We start from the raw sequence: 20,897 nt of genomic DNA, 5'->3' as shown, positions 1-20,897 counted from the left end.
CTTTACAGTACATGGAATCAGGTGTTTGGGTGTGATTCCAACATGTTTGATACCAAACATAACAGGGTTCTTTACAGCCAATTTAGAGATAGCCATCAAGTAATGACGTATTGCCACTCTACATATCGTAATGGCTGATGCACTTACAACCCAGGAGAATGGACTCTGTGGGTTGTAGGGGGGGGGGGTCCTGCTCCTGCAGGGGCACCCTCACACTTATAATCAAGCACCCTGCCTTCAGAATTGAAAGGCCTGCCTTGGGGGTAGTTTATAGGTTTTCAGTGCCATGACCTCAGATATAAGGAAACATATCTGTCATAAGTGGGACTAGCACCAGCTTACACAGGATGCAATGGCAGGCCTGTAGTCACAATTAGAGTGGGCTCCTATCGGTGGCATAATACATGCTTCAGACCAATGAGGACACCTGGTGTACCTATGCCCTGTGTATTTTAATACCATATACTAGGGACTTACAGGGTTACATCAGAAGCCAATTTGGGGTGTACCTAAATACTCACCATATCCAATTTAGGGAAGAAGCACAGAGACTGGGGTCCTAATTAGCAGGATCCTGATCAGACTAGTCAGTAAAACATGATGACACAAGCAAAAAGTGGGGGTGACCATGATAGCAGATCTGTTGGTTTAGGAAGTAGGGGACCCCTATATATCAATACACTAGCTATACATAGGGAAGAAATACTTTTTGAAAAGGTCTATAACTAGTGAAAAACCAGAAAACTGAATAGATGAATATTATTATTTTGTCAGCCCAGTAACTCTAGTACTAAATCACCAGATATTTTGATGTATTCTGATTTATTTTATTTATCACATATATATATTTTTTATACACATTTTTTTTCCCTTTATATTTTTATCTTGAATATATAAACATTTTAGAAAAAATAAATAAACATTTCATGGATACATTTCAAAGTATTTGATGATCAAATTGATAATTCCAAAATTATTGACAAACAAATCTAAAATTTACATAACCAACACATGGACGAGCATGTAACAGAGAGTGATGGAGGCAACGTGGTAGGTAGCACACAGGCAAAGCGGTGGGTGACACACCGTGGTAGGTAGCACACAGGCAAAGCGGTGGGTGACACACTACGCGCGTTTTGGCTTTGGAAGCCTTCATCAGGTGACCCGTCTTTGGCACTATGATTTAAAAAAGACATATATTTACAATCAAACTAACAGTGAGCTTGAATAATTGTAGTGGGCTAATATCTATATCTCTATTAATTCCTTATGTTCGTAATTCATAATTCTAACAAGTGATATATACAACAGACCTGTGATGATATACTATATACATGTCCAACACACACAAAATATTCCTGAAACCACATACTATAAAAAGATTCATTGCATATTCATTTTCATATCAGTGCAGTTTTTATATATCTACAAACATAATGCCCTTTTTCTATAATTTTGTGTTTGCACTGTCAGCGGCATGTTCATTAGAAAACGTTTCAAGTAGGATGTATTACTATAACTCATACATTTCTATAGAAACCATTGTATATATAACCACATACATGGGGCCAGATGTATCAAGGCTTTTGCAACTCGCAAAAGCCGAAATTCGCCGAATTTCGGCCTTTGCGACTCGCAAACGGCCTTTTGCATTTTTTGCTATATATCAAAATATCGCAATTTAAGGAATCGCAATAATTTGCGATTCCTTATTTTGCCATAGCATTTAAGGAATCGCAAATTTTGCGATTCCTTAAATGATATGTATGACAAATTTAAGATTTGCGAATTTGTGTTAAGAAATCGCAATTTACCACCAACTTGTAGTTGGTGGTAATTTGCGATTTCTTTTAAAAATGCCCAAATTGGCATTTGTGAGGGTGGCATGTGACACACATACATGCCCATAGGGCATGTATGTTTGCCACATGCACACACATGTAGATTTCAGGGGTGCAGCAGGGTGTCTTTGAAACACCCCTGCACCCTTGAAATAATTCTCAAATTGCGATTAGCAAATTGCGAATTCGCAATTTGAGAATTATTGCACTATCATTCCCATGGGCCTCCTGACCCATAGGAATGCATTGGAAATTAGTCTTTATTTGCGAATTCGCAAATTGCGAATTTGCAAATAAAGAATGATAAGGAATCGCTAAAAAATAGCGATTTTGTACATACATAACGTTTTGCGAATTCTAAATAGCGATTCGCAAAAAAACGCTATTCGCTATTTAGGATTCGCAAAACGGTATCTTGATACATCTGGCCCCAGGTGTCTAAATACTAAACATTATATATGTCCAGAAAGGGGCACATTGACACCGCCCAGTACTTCACTACGGACACTGTTGTAAAAGGGGTGGGGGGCTAATGGCGGGGGTAGGAAGGGGGGGAAGAAAAGAGGGGAAAAAGGAGGGAAGATGAAAGGAGGCGGAGAGGAGAGGAGGGGGGCGGAAAGAGGGGAAAAGGGGGGAAGAAGAGAGGAGGGAGGGAGGAGGGAAAAAGGGGGGAGGGCAGGAGAGAGGGGACTGAGGGGAATCGTGGATGGACACGAGGATAATTTTAATACTTACAGGAAAAAGTGGCTCAAGATGGAAGAGAATTCAAACATAAAAACACATAATTCGTCAGAGACTCAAGTTCCTGTATTAGATGAGAATGAAAATGAAAGGTATATAGTATTGGGTGTTAGAGTTATATAACCACTGCAATACATTTGGCTGTGCAATGTAAAGTTGAAAACTAAAAAAATACGTCCGGAAAGTTAAGAAAGATGAACTGACTATACGTAAACAGAGGACACCATGTATTTAAGGATTTGTTCTTGGGCTCTGAAAATGATGGTAGATACTCGTAATGTACGGCTCTGTAAAGAGAAGATAGGTTCGCTATCATTTTCAATCCTAAAATTGCACACAAAGAATTACGTATTGCTATACTTTCATTTAATGAATTATTCTTGTACCTCAAATAGATTCCAAGATGGTATACAAAGGTAGTTCTAAGGTGGTAAACAATGCTTGAAGTAATTAGATGTTCAAGATGGATTCTCACTCTGTAACGTAGGGAATAAAGTGCAAAATATGGTTCACCTGTGTTCTGGTATGGAGGTGCAATATAGTTTATATTTAAACCGACATATACCTTAAACTTAGGTTCCAAAACGGAAGTCGGGCCAGGAAAATGTATTCACATACGGGATCTAGAGGTAAATTACAAGATGACAGAAATGAAGACAAATACAAAATGCGTAAGCGACCGCTTTAGTTTCATATAAGTACTGTAAACAAATAAACCGGGGACATTATTTCAAAAGCTGCAGGGTTTATAAACACCGACATAAGTGGGTATGAATTACAAGGAAACTGTTATGTGCCAGCGGCCTTGTTCACTACAGATTCGAGCGATACTTAGTAACAACCCGTGTTGCTATTTATTCGATAGTTACACTAATGCAGATACGCTCTATTCAGCAACAGCGTAAATAGGTGTGAAACTGCAAATAGACTGTTTAGGTGCCGACAGCCTCGTTTACTACAGGTCCGAGCGATACTAAGTAACAGCCCATGTGACTATTCGTTACATTGATGCAAATAAGCTTCTACTCTACAACAGCGTAAACTAGATGATAATCTTGATTTACTGAAACCCGTCATATATTACTGGTAAACGTTCTAGCCGATATAGGTGGCGGAGCTTTTTGTCGAATACACATACACACAGTATATAGAGAAGACATCAAACTACAAATTAACGGATTGTGGCGGGAATGTATCGCTAGCTGAATTGCTGACTTACCAGAGATATAGATATTAGCCCACTACAATTATGCACGCTCACTGTTAGTTTGATTGTAAATATATGTCTTTTTTAAATCATAGTGCCAAAGACGGGTTACCTGATGAAGGCTACCAAAGCCGAAACGCGCGTAGTGTGTCACCCACCGCTTTGCCTGTGTGCTACCTACCACGGTGTGTCACCCACCGCTTTGCCTGTGTGCTACCTACCACGTTGCCTCCATCACTCTCTGTTACATGCTCGTCCATGTGTTGGGTATGTAAATTTTAGATTTGTTTGTCAATACTATTGGAAATATCAATTTGATCATCAAATACTTAGAAATGTATCCATGAAATGTTTATTTATTTTATCTAAAATGTTTATATATTTAAGATAAAAATATAAAGGAAAAAAATGTGTATAAAAATATATATATGTGATAAATAAAATAAATCAGAATACATCTAAATATCTGGTGATTTAGTACTAGAGTTAGTGGGCTGACAAAATAATAATATTCATCTATTCAGTTTTCTGGTTTTTCACTAGTTATAGACCTTTTCAAAAAGAATGAAAGCAGATCTTACTGTCCTACACTTTTGCTTTATGAATTATGACTGTAAAGGTTGTTTTGTATTGTGAATATCCAGCAATTAGAGCGTTTCAAGCACGTTGTGCATATATTTAATTTAAATGTTATGGAATAGTAAATCAAATATTTGTTGAATCGCCCATACCATATTATGCCTACAATCAAAGGAACAAGCTATCTTGATACTGAAATACATGGCAAAAGAATAGCCTAGTTAAAAAAGAAATGGGTTTGGCGAATGACACCTGCACATCGAATCTAATCTATAATTTGATTAAAATATTGTCGTCAACATTTTGGGACTGCTGAAATAAAGTGGTTAATATCAAAATGATGTTTATAATTTTTATGTTTTACTATGATATTGATTGTAAAAAAATCATTTTTCTATATCCATACATCTGATATTGTTTTAATGTATTCTTATGTGTGTAGACTTTTCAAAGAAATGTCTTTTCCATGAATATTTTGTTATTATTTTTGGATAGTGTATTTTATCAGGGTTTGACTGGGTAATGTAATGTAATGGAATTTTGTTTTATAAAGCGCCGAATTACACTAAGGTGTCTTTGCGATAATGGTTAGATGGCAGAAATCAGTAGAGAAAAATGGAATCTTAGAGCTTACCTAATTGATTCAGAAAAAAGCCATGTTTTTAACTGTTTTCTAAATTGCAGCAGATTGTGGTGAGATCTCAAAGTTAAAGGCAAGGAGTAGTTCCAGAGTTTACCTGCGCCGAAGGTTCTCCCACCCCATCTAGCTTTATTTATTCTGGGGACAGTTGCCAGTCTGGCTGAACTAGATCTGAGTATTCAATTAGGAGCGTCCCATGAGAAGATTTTTGATAATATTCTGGCCCAGTCCGGAGCAGGGCCTTATGAACCATTCAAAGTGCCTTAAACTTGATCCTATCCCTCACTGGAAGCTAGTGTAGCCCTTCCAATGCCTGAGTGATAGGGGCGCATTTGAGGACTTCAAAAATCAATCTGGAAGCTGCATTTTGCAAGTATTGGTGTTTTTTCAACAGTTGCTTTTGTGTACCAATGTACAGGGCATTGCACTAGTTATTCCTTGAGATGGCAAGTGCCAATGTCTCTGTTTTTTGTATCTCCATCGGAATGAGAGGAAAAATCTTCTTTAGCGTCCTTTGCAGGAAAAAGCATGATGATATAGTTTGGCTAATAGCTTCAAGCAACATAATTTGGAGTCCAAAATGAAGCCCACCTTTCAGGATTTTTGAGAAGAAAGGGAGGCAAGATCAGATGGCCACCATGATGTGTTCCAAAAAGCGGTGTGATTCCCAAAGAGCTGAACCTGAGTTTTGCTTCAGGCATTTTTCCTGCATCCACTGGGTTGTGTGAGACATGCAGCAGCAGAACTTTTTTTGCTTCCTTTTTAACGTCAGATGATATGGACACCACAATTTGCATGTCATTAGCATAGGAAAAAACAGCGAAGCCATAACTGTGACTGAGATTTATCAGAGGACTGACATAGACTTTGAAAAGTATGGGGCTGAGGGAGGACCCCTGAGGCACCCCACAGGTGAGAGAGAAAGGGTCCGAGATGGAGTCTCCCCCTCCACAGTCTGTTGTCTGTAGCTTAAGAATGAGCCCAGCAAGGCCAGTGCTGACTAGTTAAAGTCTAGCAACTGGATTCGATTAATAAAGAGTGAGTGGTGGACCATGTCGAAGGCGGCAGATAGATCTAGTAGAACCAATGCAGCCTTTTCGCCATTGTCCACTACCATTTTCAATTCTTCAGTGGCTGCTACCAGGGCTGATTCGGTGTCCCAGTTTGCTTTAAAACAATACTGTGAGGTGTCAAGGAGCTGATTTGCTTCTAGAAATTATACAATTTCATCATTCATGACTTTCTATGATATTTTCGTTGGGAAAGGAATGCATGATGTAGGCCTGTCATTTTTTACATCATTTGTGTTCAGTGAGAGTTTTCTTTAACAGAGGTAAAATAAAGGTTTTGTTTCAAATAGCAGTACGCTGTCCCATGGTCAATATTTTATTAAATACATCTGTAAGTGGCCCACTTCTAAACTATACATTTTTAGACCTGGTATCATTGGCGTGAGTCTCCCTTATATTTTCCACTGATGGCCTCCTATGTTTTTGATATGTTTTGCTGGTTTAGATGCTATGGGCACTGTGCCACTGCTATTCAGTGCCAGAGTGCAAGTGCTCCCTATGTTTAATTTATGTTTTGATTAGTGACTCCATGACTGGGTTATTTGATTTACTTGTAAGACCCTAGTACAGTGCACCATGTGTGTCCAGGGCCTGTAAATGGGTCAGAGCTTACATCAAGGAGGAGGTCTCCAAGATGTTTGCCTTAGGGGTGATTGAGTCCTCTAACAGCCCTTGAGCCAGCCCAGTGGTCTTGGTCCCAAAGACTGCAGCGCCTGGTGCCACACCCATACTCCAGTTCTGTGTGGACTACCGAAGGCTCAATTAAGTCACCATGACTGAAGCGCACCCAATCCCTAGAGCTGAAGAGCTCATTGATCGGTTAGGGGCTAAATGGTGCCTCAGCACGTTTGATTTGATGTCAGGGTACTGGCTGATCGCCTTACCTGATGGGGCCAAAGAGAGGCCAGCATTCTCCACACCAGATGGGCACTACCAATTCTGGTTATTGCTTTTGGGAGGAAGAATGCCCCTGTCACCGTTCAGAGGTTGGTCAACCAGGTGTTGACTGGACTGGAGGATTTCAGTGCTGCCTACCTGGATGACATTGTAGTGTTTAGCGCCAGTTGGGAAGAACATCTGTGCCACCTCTGGGAAGAGTTGATGGCACTGCGCAAGGCAGGCCTCACGATCAAGGCAAGTAGGGTCCAGATTGGGGAGGGTTCCATGGTGTACTTGGGGCACCAGGTGGGGAGCGGGCATGTGGCACCCCTATAACCCAAGATTGATAACTTCCTGGCATGAGAACCCCCAAAGACTCAGACACAGGTGAGAGCCTTTTTAGGACTCATGGGGTACTACAGGAGGTTTGTCAAAGGGTATGGCAACATTGTTGCATCCTTTACTGAACTGACTTCCAGGAAGCAGCCCATGAAAGTGAACTGGACTGACACCAGTCAGAAGGATTTTGACGCTGACTGCCATGTGCACACCACCCGTACTTTAGCTGCCCAACTTCAGAAAGGAATTTGTAGTCAAAAACAGACGCTTCAGAGCATGGTGTGGGGCTGTTCTTTCACAGATTAATGAGGCGGGCCTAGACCAACCTGTAGCCTTCATCAGTAGGATGTTAGTTCCACAGGAACAAAGGTGGAGTGCAATTGAGCATGAGGCATTTGCTGTGGTCTGGGCACTGAAGAAGTTGAGACCCTACCTGTTTGGGACTCACTTCCTGGTTCAGACAGACCAAAAGCCCCTCAGATGGTTGATGTAGATGAGGGGTGAGAACCCAAAGTTGTTAAGGTGGTCCATTTCCCTACAGGGGATGGACTTTACCGTGGAACACCGCCATGGTACAGAACACTCCAATGCTGATGATCTGTCCAGATTTTTCCACCTTAGTGAAGAGAACTCCCAAGGGGAAGGGTAGTTCTCCCCGCATTTCAGCTGGAGGGGTCACGTGCTAGACCTGGTTCCATTGGTGTGAGTCTCCCTTCCAGATTTTCACTGATTGCCTCCTCTGTTTATTATATGTTTTGCTGGTTTAGATGCTTTGGGCACTGTGCCACTGCTAGTCAGTGTCACAATGCAAGTGCTCCCTATGTTTAATTGATGTATTGGTTAGTGACTCCATGATTGAGTTTTTTGATTTACTTGTCAGACCCTAGTACAGTGCACCATGTGTGCCCAGGGCCTGTAAATCAAATGCTCCTGGTGGGCGTATAGCACTGATTGTGCCACCCACAGAAGCAGCTTGTAAAGTGTGTCTCATGTCTGCCATTGCAGAGTCTGTGAGCAGTCTAGTACTGCCATGTCAACTTGGCAAGTGCACCCACTTGCCAGTCCCCAAAACCTTCCTTTTTCTAAATTTTAGTCACCCCTAAGGTAGGCCCTAGGGCAGGGTGCATTGTATGTAAAAGGTAGGTCATGCCCTGATGTGTGTGGCACGACATGATAGTGAATTACAGCCTATTTAGTTTTTCACTATTGCAAGGCTACATGTCACCATAGGCCAGATGGTCAGTTTGATTATAAAACCTAGCTGACCCAGGGAGCATGGTAGAAATTAGAATTTAGTATGCCTAAACTCTGAATGATAAAATACATATTTTATTAAAGTTGGTTTTAACATTCTGTGTTTGAAAATACCACTTTTAGAAAGAAGGTATTTTCTTGCCTAACCATCCAGCCTGCCTGTGTATTGTATGTCTGGCTTGTGAGTGACAGGGGCTTCGGTGGCTCCAGGAAACAGGGTGAGTCAGCACAAGGCTGAATAGACATATCTGCATGTAGATGGGTGGGAGGAGTAGCACCTAGGCCTGAATAGGACTGTGTCTGCTTTCCGCAATGCTGGCTCCACCTCCTGTGGTGTGTCTGATGACCCTGGCCCACCCTGCCAAAGGAATGAAGGAGTCCTGTAAACAAAGTCCTCCAGGACTGCACAGAACTGGTTTGGACTAGGTACAGGCCCCTCTTCCTTCAGAGGACAAAGGATTTTGCAGTATAAATATGGGGACCCTGACCCCAAGACTTTAGATCACTTCTGAAACAACAAGACAAACCTCTGCCAAGGAGAAGAACCAAGGAAGCTGTAGGGGGTGGACTGCCCCCCTGCCAGTGTGCTGTGTTGCTGGGTTGGCCTACAGTGGTGTCTTCAGTGCCAAGGAGAGGAGAAGGAACTTTCAGAGAACTTTCATCATCTTGCAGAATATTTCTCCAAGGGCTTGAACTTGTGCTTGCCTCCTGCTGAAGTCTCATGGAAAAAGGAGTTCACCACCAGCTCCCCTCTCAATTTCCTTGCAGGGAATTCTGTCTACAGAAGCCTGTGTGTCACTGGGAGCTGGAAGCGTGACTCAATGAGAAGAAGCGTGTCGCAGTCGCAGTGTTGCTGTCGCATCTCCGGAGAAGCGTGTCACCGCCACAGAGGTCGCCACTGCATCACCAGAGAAGCATGCCTTCGTCAAAGCTGTTACTCGACGCATCACCGGAGAAGTGTTTTACCGCAGTAGCGGTCGCCATTGCATCACCGAAGGAGCGTGTCACAAGGCCTGTCGCAGCTCCAATACCACTGAGCAGCTGTGCATGCATGCATCGTCTTCACGTCATTGAATCGGGCGCTTCATCTTATTACATTGCACTGGATTGTCGCATCGCATCGAGGTGCCATCTTGTCGCATCGTAACCGGAACACAGTATGAGAATTAGCGCATCACCTCCTCTACAGTAAGGACCAAGACGCATCCCCTACTCTGCGCAATCATTGAGGCACTACGCATCGTCTCCCTCGAAGCAAGGAACCAACGCCTGCAAACCTTTTGTTTGTATTGTGTTACGCATCCAGGTATTTTGTAAGAACTTTGTCACATTTATCATCAACTTGAACTTAGTGACTTCTACCATCTTTAAGTCTAAATACAGTATTGTGGATGTTTGTCGTTTGTGGTCTTGTGTTAAGTCTATATAAAGAATACTTATTTTTATAAAAACCTGTGTTTTGTCCATTTGTAGTGTTTTCACTGTAATACTGTATGTGTTCACAAATGCTTAACGCATTACCTCTGAGATAAGCCTGTCTGCTCGTGCCAAGCTACCAAGGGGTGAGCAGGGGGCATCCAGTAGTGTAATCCCCTTTCCCTGACTTAGAAGCAAACGTCCCTATTAGGTCAAAGGTGCAGACCATTGCCGACTAGAGACCCCCACTTCTAAGAGCGATCATATGTAAGACAATGGTTTGCAGGGGACCCAGATTTGGTGGAGATGATAAATCTGATAGGCTTTTCTTTAGAGAGTGGGCTACATTTTTTTAAATTTGTATCATCAGGGCTTTTGAGGTATAATTGGGTGTCTAGGCCATCTGTGGTGGCCGAAGCATCTCCTGTCTGATTTTGCTTAAAAATTTGGAAGATAGTATTAAATTTGGTTTGAAAGAACTCTGCAAGTTGATTGCAGAAGGACTGGTCAGTGTAAGCTGTGCTGCCACGACTAAAGTTGGACAAGGTCTTCGCAGTTTTGAATACTTTGCTGGCAGTGCATTTAGCTGAATTTATCTTTTCAGGGAAGTATTTGGACAATGATTAAAGCCTTATAATCAGTAATGATACTTTTATACTTAGTTTTTTATTCTTGGCAGTACTCTTTCCTCCATCTGCACTCTTGGAGTCTATATTTCTGTTTGATGGTTTTTAACTCATGTGAACACAACGGGCCGATGGACTTTTTCTGTGGAACTTGATTAGTTTTTCTGGCACCATTGGGTGTAGGTCTCTGTAGCATTTTTGACATTATTCTCTAGCATTGGTATTGAGTTAGAAAGAATATTCATTAACTCTTCAATGTTAAGATTTTTCCGTGGTCTGCATTTGAAGGTAGTGTCTTCATTTAAATATTTTGCATTTAATTTATATTATTTAGTTTCTAAATAATATTATTGTTTAAATATTTATCTAAAAAGCAATTAACTAGAATGCACCAGAAGCATTTTCTTTTGAAAATAATGTGGCAAAGCAAGAAAAAGCTTCCTTTACGTTGTGGGTTTGGTTTATTTATTTTTGGTATGAAACACAGCATGCATATGACACTGGCAGAATGTTCACTGGATAGCAGGGAAAGAAACAGGCAAAATAAAGAGGAAAGAAGAGGTGGGGTGACCCGCTGAAGCATCGGATCATGCTCCATCACAAAATAGGCACACCAGTCTCTCTGCTCTTGCAGGGGGTAGAGTAAAGGATTCTACAAATCCGGCTAACTCCAGGGTGGGTGACGAAAGCCCACTAGGCAACAAGGAACAAAACAGTCATATTGGATATAAAATAGCTTCCCTCTCTGAGTTACCCAGGTTTCAAGTCTGACCAATAAGACCCTACCCATTATCTTACAAGTGCAATCAATAAGCAAGATCGGTCAACAGCACTTAGGATCCACCCTGTTTCCTTTCTTAAAACCGGTACTATTGTCATGTAGGCCCAAGATTTAGAATTATGATACTTGTGTGTGTCCGTGTGCAATTGTTATCAAACCATTTAAATGCTCTTAGGGCCAGATGTAGGTGAAATAGATTTACTGATTTTTAATATCCGAATGTTACCGATTCGGTAATTAAAAATCGGTAAATCTATGGGGTGGACATGTAGGTATTCCAGATGTGCTGGAATACCGATTCGGATGATTTCGGTATTTACCGATTCGGTAAATACCGAATCGGAAGCCCATAGGAATAAATGGGCATTACCGATTCGGTATTTACCGAATCGGTAAATACCGATTTTCACAAGGGTGCAGGGGGTGTCACTTTGACACCCTCTGGCACCCCCAAAACAGGCTCGGGTGCCATGTGGCAGGCATACATGCCCTAAGGGCAGGTCTGCCTGTCACATGGCATAGGTGTGCATGCACACATGTGCATGCACACCGGAATCGGTATTTCACCATCAAATTGGATTTGATGGTAAAATACCGATTTGGTAAGGCCTCTGGGACTCTGAAGAGTCCCACCTACATCTGGGTGGCTCAGATTCGGTAAATTTACCGATTTTCTATTTTACCGAATCGGTAAAATTACCGAATCAGTAATTTTACCGATTCGGTAAAATAATGCCCCCTACATACCTATCACCTATTTACCGATCGGTAACGGCCGAAAATAACGATTTTCGGCCGTTACCGACCGACCTACATCTGGCCCTGAGTGTTGTCGGTCTCTCCTACCCCGCTACAGTGCTACATTAATGGACCCTGTTAAATCAGCAAAGGCCAAAAGCATACGATTTGGGTTGATAGTGGTCTTCAGGCACTCATATATTTGAGAACACGGTCTATAAGGGAGCAGCCCCATAACAGCAATAGGAGTGCCATAAATTGATAAATGCCATGCTTTTTACAGCGCTTAGAAACACTATCCATATGTTAGATACTGCTTTATAAAAATAAAGTATTTTTTATAAAGACTGATAAAGAGCAGAGGAAGAAGGAAAGGATTAAAGGGAGGCTTGCCAGTCCTGTTTTTCTTCTATTTCCTTACAGCTAGTTAACTAATCAGTCTAAACCAGAACAGACCTGCTTTACTCTTCCCTTACATAGGATTTACAGGTCTTCTGTTACAGTCCTTCTTTCCTTTTCTCTCCATCTATGTCCATCTATGGTGTTTGCTAGTTCTTGCTAGCCCTGTCCAGGTCTCCTCTTTCTGAGTCTACCATTCCCAACTAGGCCGGTCTCTCATTGTACTTTTCCTCTTCTGAGAGGTGAACAAGCTAACAAATTAACAGGGCCAGAGCTAAGCAAGGGGTCTGGCTGGACTGTAATAGCCAGTGCATTAGCCAAGTCCAAAAATGGTTGCTACTGTGTGAAAGTATTAGTGTCTTTTTAAAAACCTACAGAAACTCTAGTGCCTACTGGTAATTGTTTATTGATTTATTTATGGCTAAAGGTATCATACACTCTCCAGGAGTCTACACCAATATTAAATATTAAATATACAGAATTTTCAGTATGAGATATGTATTGGACTGCTTAGTCATCAGTTCCAGAATTATTGGTAACTTTGGGGATGGGAAAATCTGGACCACTTACTGGGCAACTCATAATAACAGCAATTGCTTTTCTGGGCTCCGGAGCTCAAAAATGTTTGAGACTTAAATGGAAGGTCATTTAGAATGTCTACTCTTTTCCTATGTGTCAAGGTATTTGCCTCCAAAATTCCTGTTTATATAACACAGTTTGATTAAGTATTCAAAACATTTGCCATTTTCCACAAAAAAGGAAAGAAAATGGCCTAGGGACACCTCTCTTGTGCCTATTCCCACACCAAGCCTTGACTGAAAGGAATAGGTTGCTTACACAGTACCATAATATGTAGTTTCGTTTTGCACATGGATAAGTGAAGTGCAGACACATACAGGCTCTTGCCACACAAGGAGAAATAAAATTAGAAGGAATATTCGTTGTGACATTTAGACCAACAGAGAAGGGGGTAAACCCCAATTTCCTACTACTTGCATTTTGAACAGCTACACTATTGGGGTCTTAGGCAACCTGGAACAAAGAAACCCTACAGACTCTAGAAACTTCTGAAACTTAAGGATCCAGATGATTCCACAGTTCTGTGGCTTGCATAGATCTCTCTCTGTTTTCTTACCCAGAAAGTCATGTAAACCTTAAACTTTGGCTACAATCCCACATTTTCCTGGTATTTCTGTGAGAGAAAGTTCCAGAATCAGTGGACATCCACAACATTTCTACCACCAATCATTCCTACACTTCTCCTGTTAGAAACTTACCTCATTTAGGTGGGTGGGTCTATCACTTGTAACAATCTGATCAAACAAGAGACCACACGAAGACCACATAGACTTCATAATGTCATAGACTTCATCTGTCCTTGTCGCAGGTGCTAGGCCCAGCCACAGAAGTGGGGTAAATATTTTATAAGGAGAATTGTGGAAACACAGCATGTTAGGGATTTTGTGGACCCTCATTTAATCCATAACTGTCCCTCATAAAAATATAAGTAAAATGTGTGAATTTGGTCAAAGTTTGAGGTTTGTAGGGCAATGTGGGTAAGCAAGGGTAGTGGGATCAATGCAAGTCGCACCGCTCTGGTCTGCACAAAGAGTCTAGTTTTTAAAAATGTCTGGATTTTGGTGAGTTTCAGTGGTTAAGACATGAGCCCGGGTCGAAATTTCACAGCTAAACATATTTCTAAAATGGATAATTTTTCATGGCAAAAATGTAATGTCTCCACCTTGAATTTTTGGGGACTTTCCTATCACTAGCGATGGGCCCACCTGGACAAATTAGCTGCCATTTTTATCAGGAGAAGAGAAGGAAAACAAAACAGTAGAATATTTGGCAATGTGAATCTAATCTCTTTCCATTTTTGACTTCCAGATGTAAGCCAATATTCAAAAATTGGATAACCACAATTTCAGAGTTTTAAAAATAAATTTCCTAAACTCAATATCTTGGGCACATCTCAAAATTACATAGGTTTCCTTTGTACCTATTATTCGATCATTGGATTCTACCACAAAAATTGCTGCATGGTCAATATACATTGAAATATCATTATAATATGGCTATTTTATTCGTTTGCTACAGGGAAATGCACAAACCTTGGGTAACTTTAGAATCTCCATCATGTGGGGAAAACTTAATGCAGAGAAGGGTGGCACAGGAAAATGTACGCTCACAATTCCCCTTCCATAATTACTAACTACAAGTCTATTATATGTCAAATTTTCGACACCTCAAACACAAACCCCAAATAATATTAATTGCAATAGTCTGCACACTACTGGGTACTCTTTCAAGGCTCCATTAATTATAATTTGCCATATTTACAAAGGCCTTTAAAGTAAAACTTGAATCTGTCAAAGACAGGGTTAGAGACATTTTTATTTTTTTCTTCCTCAGCAGATTCTAGCCAAGATATGTTTCGTCAATTGGGAGAATATCCTTTCAACTTCATCAGGGCCAGAATATCAAAGGCCCCATCCCTTCATTCATGTGATTAAAACTGAGGTGCAAATAAATTAGGTCCATTATTCATTTATCATCCATGGGCATGCCAAATGAAGAATCGTGTGAAATCCATAACATTTGTGAAGGCTTGTCATGGTATAACACCCAGTAACTATGATTGTAGACAACACTACAATATATGTGAACCCCTCAAATAACGCTTCACATATTGCTATTGAAAGCAGATTCATTGCTCTATCTTTTGTAAATAATTTAAAATGTGTATTCTCATCAGGGATAGCCTATGTTAATTCAAATTCTATCACCTATCATCATCCAATAGGTGACAATAAAGGAGGAGATTTGGCTTGGATACCTCATATGTAAAACAACTCAGACTTTGGAGTGAAGTGCCTGAATATAAAATAAAGTCTTAGCATTGGCTAGCAGAGAGTGAAGCCTTAACAGATAAGGGAAAAAAGTGGTCAGGGAAGTAAAACTCAAATATGCAGTTTGTTTAAAAGTTTAAGTTAGGAAAGTAAAATCTCCTGAGTATAAACATGCAGCAAATAATGTGTCATTCCGCTGATTTGTCAGGACTGTGTGCCCCAAATGCTCGTTTTTGAATACCATTTTGCGATGTGTGTGAACCCCCCTTCCAGAAAGAACTCAAAGAATTCTGGATAATATTCGCCTAATTGACTCTATATCTCATAAGTAAAACTATTGGTAACTTTTAATAATCTTGCAAATAAAATAAACAGACAAATCAGCACTTTAGTCAGTGTTAAAGTGTACAACAAACTCCTGAAATACCTGATGATGTTCAGATCAAGGTGTCTGTAAGTGCTTACACTGGGTAAAATTATACATTTCCCCTCTGACTAGTTAACTGATAAATGTATGGATAACAATAATGAAGAAAAAACAATTCTTTATTATTATCTTCACCCAGGTAAGGTTCTTCAGCATCCAATGAACAAAGGAATTAAGATTGTCTAGAAGAAGCTTTAATGCTTTTATGTCCCATGGACTTGCAGAAGGACCTGGTGTGACAATGGCACTAGTAAAATGCATAAAACATCTGGATGATTCCCATATAATCTAAAATTTGATACATCATTCTTTACCAAAGAACGCCATCCAGTGGGAGATACTCAGCGATGTAAAAAGCACAATAGCTGCTTGCAACTCTATGTGAGGAGAAATATGGCTGCAGCTGTTATATCAGAGAAGACCATGAAGAATAGTCTGGAAAATGGTGCCTCAGAACCATTTTCAAAATAATAATTAACATGGTAATTATTGGAAATGGCCCTTTCTGCAGGGTTACTCCCAAACGTTTTACCTTCATTTGTTCCTTTTTGCTGACATTGTTTTTGTTGGCGTTAGGATGCTGGGCACTCAACCACTGCTAACCTTTGCCAAAGTGCATGTGCTCTCTTACTTAAAAAATTGTAATATTGGCTCATCCACAATTGGCATATTTTATTTGCTTATAAGTCTCTAGTAAATTGCACTGCAAGCGCCCAGGGCCTGTAAAATAGTACGTCTGGTGGACCTGCAGTACTGATTGTGCACCCACTTTAGTAGCCCTTTAAACATGCCTCAGGCCTGCCAAGTTAACTTTCTTGCCAGGCCCAAACATTCCTTTTTAATACATATAAGTCACCCTTAAGGTAGGCCCTGGATGTCAGGATCTGGCCGATTACGTCAATTAGATCCCCCTGTGCACCTACTTACAAGGTGCGATGTTCCCCAGTTAGGCAGATTCCAATCTGGCGCGCACTTCAAACCCAGGCACAAGCTTCCTGGTTGTGCCGCTCTGGGTTCTAGGTCAGCATTCTAGTGGTTGAACCGTCCGCCATTTCGTGCTCTAGCGCGTTCTATCTGGCGCACTTCAACTGAAATTTCCTGGCGGTTGGTTGCATCATTCCGTGCTCCAACTATTCTGTTCCCGTTTGAGCCCCGTTTGCTGTCAACTTCCCTCGGGGCATTTCCTAGTAGTTTGGTCGGGGTTGGCAGGGATTCAGTGTCCGTAGCCTGCCGGCTTACCTCGTCATTCCCTGGTTTCCGCATTTCTGTGGAGTTGTTGTAGCGGACCTTAGCCACTCCGTTCCTCAGTCCCGTTTTTTCCCGCTTGCATTCCCCAGCCCAGATTCAGCTGTTTCTCGCTATTCCGGCATTGCTGAGGTTTCTTCAGAGACTGTTTGCTGTCGAATTCTTCTGGAGATCGGTAAGGAAGTCGAACTCTTGCCTCAGACTGTTCATTCCTCATTTGGTTCCGCTTCACTATTCAGTACTGTTTCTCAAGACTAGCCAGAGCCTGGTTTCTCTCAGCCAGCCTAAGACTTTCTTCATGTGAAGTTCCATATCTAGTTTTGATACCCATTGAGAAAGACATTATGAAACCACAGAGGAAGCAGAATTTCTACAAGTAAATTGGGGTATTTTGTATGCATATAATATACTGTAGTTTACCACCTTATTTGCCTTCCACAAAGAACTCAAAACGACAACAGGAGTATCACCCTCAGAAGAAAACCTAATACAGTACTCCATGTAGAGAGTTGCTCAGTCCACACTACCACAGGTACTTAAGGGGATGTTGGGAGTGAGGAATAGGTAGGCAAGGGTTGTTAGAACTGTAGTAATTATCTGTTAACTGTTACAGGTGTACCAGTCCATAATACCTTGAGGACGCTAGAAGGCACCAGTGTGGAAGTCTCTCTTTGTTGTTCGTTATCCACTTCCCCTTTCCCTTCCATTCCTGGACTCGGCGAAATCCGGGTGTAGGGGTGTTTGGGAATTGGGAGATACTCAGCACTGAAGACCTGGCCTCTCGCTCCCGCGGAATCTGGAAATTCAGGTACTACTTCTGACAGATTGAAGTGCCTTAAATTGCCTTCCGACTGAGCGAGATGGCAGAAGGATTAGATGTAAAGGCTTTGGCCTCAGTACTCGAAGGGTTACAGAAACAGTTAAGTGAGACTAGGGAGGAGGTGAGAAAGTCAAATCAGGAGACTAGTTATTTACGTCAGAGATTGGAGGAGTTATCTGAAAGCCCACGTCCTGATTTTGGTAGTATCAAGTCTCCAGCCTTTACTCCCTCTCCCTCATCTTCGTCAGAATTCACTACACAGGTTGTACACGCCATGTCCCCTACTATCCCTTTAGCCCCTCCAGAGAGATTTCAGGGTGATCCCCATAAGGCACAGATTTTTCTTACCCAATGCTCCTTACACTTCCTTTGCAAGCCCATCCTGTTTAAAGAGGACCAGTCCAAGGTGGCGTTTGTGCTGTCCTATCTGAGTGGCGATGCCGCAGCCTGGTCATTGCCTTTGGTGGCCTGCAACGATCCTGTGTTGTACAAATTCGAGGATTTCAAGGCTGAATTTCTGCGCATTTTTGATCGGAGAACCATTTCTCAAACCACAGACAACGAGCTTTTAGAGTTAAAGCAGGGGAATCGAGACCTAGTGGCTTATCTGGCCCACTTTAATAAATTGATCGTGGAAACAAGTTGGCCCGAGGCTAAGAGAGCGGCAATCTTCTATCGAGGATTAAAGGATGAATTGAAGGATGGACTGGCTCAGATTCCAAGGAGGCCTACGGAGGTGTCGGAGCTAATTGATCTAGTTTTGCAGATAGATCAGAGGCAGGCAGAAAGACGCAATGAGCGTCGGAAAGATGTTCGAACAATTCCACCGCGTTTCGACCGTGTTAGGTCTGAATTAGTCAAGAGTCATGAGGGCCAGAGCCATTCGATCGAAGAACCCATGCAGGTTGGAACTATTCGAGGACCTCTTACCCAGGAAGAAAGAGAAAAGAGGCGTCTGGGCAAGTTGTGTATGTATTGTGGCCAGGCAGGTCACTTTGTCAAAGATTGTCCGAAGAAATCGAAGAATAGTACATGGGTAAAAGACAGGCTCCACCAGTAGACGGAGTTGCACTGGTGGGAGCGAAGGAAGAGACAACTCCAAAATCACAGTTGTTGGCCAATACTCTGCAGTCAGCAGCCCCGCATTTGATTTTGTCCTGTAAGATTCGGTTTGGAAAAACTCATGTGGAAGAAGTTTCTGTGATGGTGGATTCAGGGGCCACCGGAAATTTTTGTGACATCCAATTTGCCAGATCTATTGGTATCCATTTTGAGAAGAAGTTAAGGCCAGAACCAGTTCGGGCAGTGGACGGCACCAATTTGTCTTCCGGGCCAATTGCTTACGATACGGAGGAGATAACCGTGGTAGGCCCAGGGGAACATCAGAGTTTCATCCGCTTCAATTTAATCGACGCACCACAGTTTCAGCTCATCCTGGGTTTGCCTTGGCTCACCGATCATAACCCACAAATTGATTGGTCTCGCCGCACGGTGAAGATGAACTCAGAATTTTGTGGCGAGCACTGTTTTCAGGCAATTCCAGAAACCACAGATTCCACGATGTCGCAAAACTTGGTCAATCAAATCCAAATGGTTTGTGCGCTGGAACTACCTGTCATCCCAGAGGAATATCAAGATTTGAAGGAAGTTTTCAACGAAAAGGAAGCATGTAAATTGCCACCTCATCGGGACTACGATTGTCGGATCGAACTGGAGCCGGGAGCTTCTTTACCATGTAGTCGGATCTATGCTTTGTCAGAACCGGAGAATCTTCATTTGAAAGACTATATAGAACAAAATTTGGCTTGCGGATTCATCCGACCTTCCAAATCTCCGGTATCATCACCTTTATTTTTCATTCCTAAGAAGGATGGGACCTTGAGAACTTGCATCGATTATAGAGCCTTAAATCTGGTCACCAAAAAGAATCGTTATCCTCTTCCTCTCATCTCTGAACTCCTTGATCAGGTGAAGGATGCCTGTGTATACACAAAATTGGACCTGCGGGGGGCCTATCATTTGGTTCGCATGGCCGAGGGTGAGGAGTGGAAGACTGCCTTCCGTACTAGGCTGGGGCTGTTCGAATACCAAGTGATGCCCTTTGGGCTATGTAACGCCCCTGCAGCCTTTCAGCATTTCGTGAATGATGTGCTTCGTGAGTTTCTGGATCGCATAGCTGTGGTTTACATAGATGATATCCTTATATTCTCAAACAGCTTAGAGGAACATGTTAACCATGTACGAGCAATTTTGGAGCGACTGTTGGAGAATCATCTGTATGTAAAACTGGAAAAGTGTGTATTTCATTCGGCTAGTGTGGAGTTTTTGGGTTTCATCCTGTCTCCTGAGGGGGTGTCAATGGATGATTCCAAACTTCAGGCAATCAAGTCCTGGCCTGCTCCTCGATCGGTGAAGGAGATTCAGAGTTTTTTGGGATTCGCCAATTTTTATCGGCGATTCATTCAGAATTTTTCCGAAAAGGTTAGTCCTATAACTCGTCTGCTAAAAAAGAATGTGCCATTCTGTTGGGAACGAGAATCGGAAGAGGCTTTTCAGCTTTTGAAGGAAGCATTTGTCACCGCTCCAGTTCTGCAACACCCAAATTTGAAGGAACCGTTCTTTATTGAAGCCGATGCCTCGAATTTGGCTATTGGAGGGATTCTGTCACAACGCCAGAAAGACACTGGTCAACTCCACCCAGTGGCTTATCATTCTCGCAAATTATCTCCTGCAGAGATAAACTATTCAATTGCAGACAAGGAACTTCTGGCCATAAAGGAGGCTTTCAAGGTCTGGAGGCATTATCTGTATGGAGCGAGGCATGTCATCACTGTGTTCACGGATCATCGAAATCTGCAATTTTTGAAATCCGCACGAACTTTAACTCCCAGACAGTTGCGGTGGTCACTCTTCTTTGCAGATTATGACTTCGTTCTGACCTACAAACCTGGTTCGGCGAATGGAAAGGCTGACGCCCTTTCACGTCTGAGTATGGGAGAAGAAAGTCAAGCTACGATGGAAGGATTGATCATTCCCGAAGACAAGA

This window comes from Lissotriton vulgaris, chromosome 10 (genome assembly GCF_964263255.1).
Source record: "Lissotriton vulgaris chromosome 10, aLisVul1.2, whole genome shotgun sequence".
In the NCBI taxonomy this organism is placed as follows: domain Eukaryota; kingdom Metazoa; phylum Chordata; class Amphibia; order Caudata; family Salamandridae; genus Lissotriton; species Lissotriton vulgaris.
Note: the sequence above shows the minus strand (reverse complement) of the source record.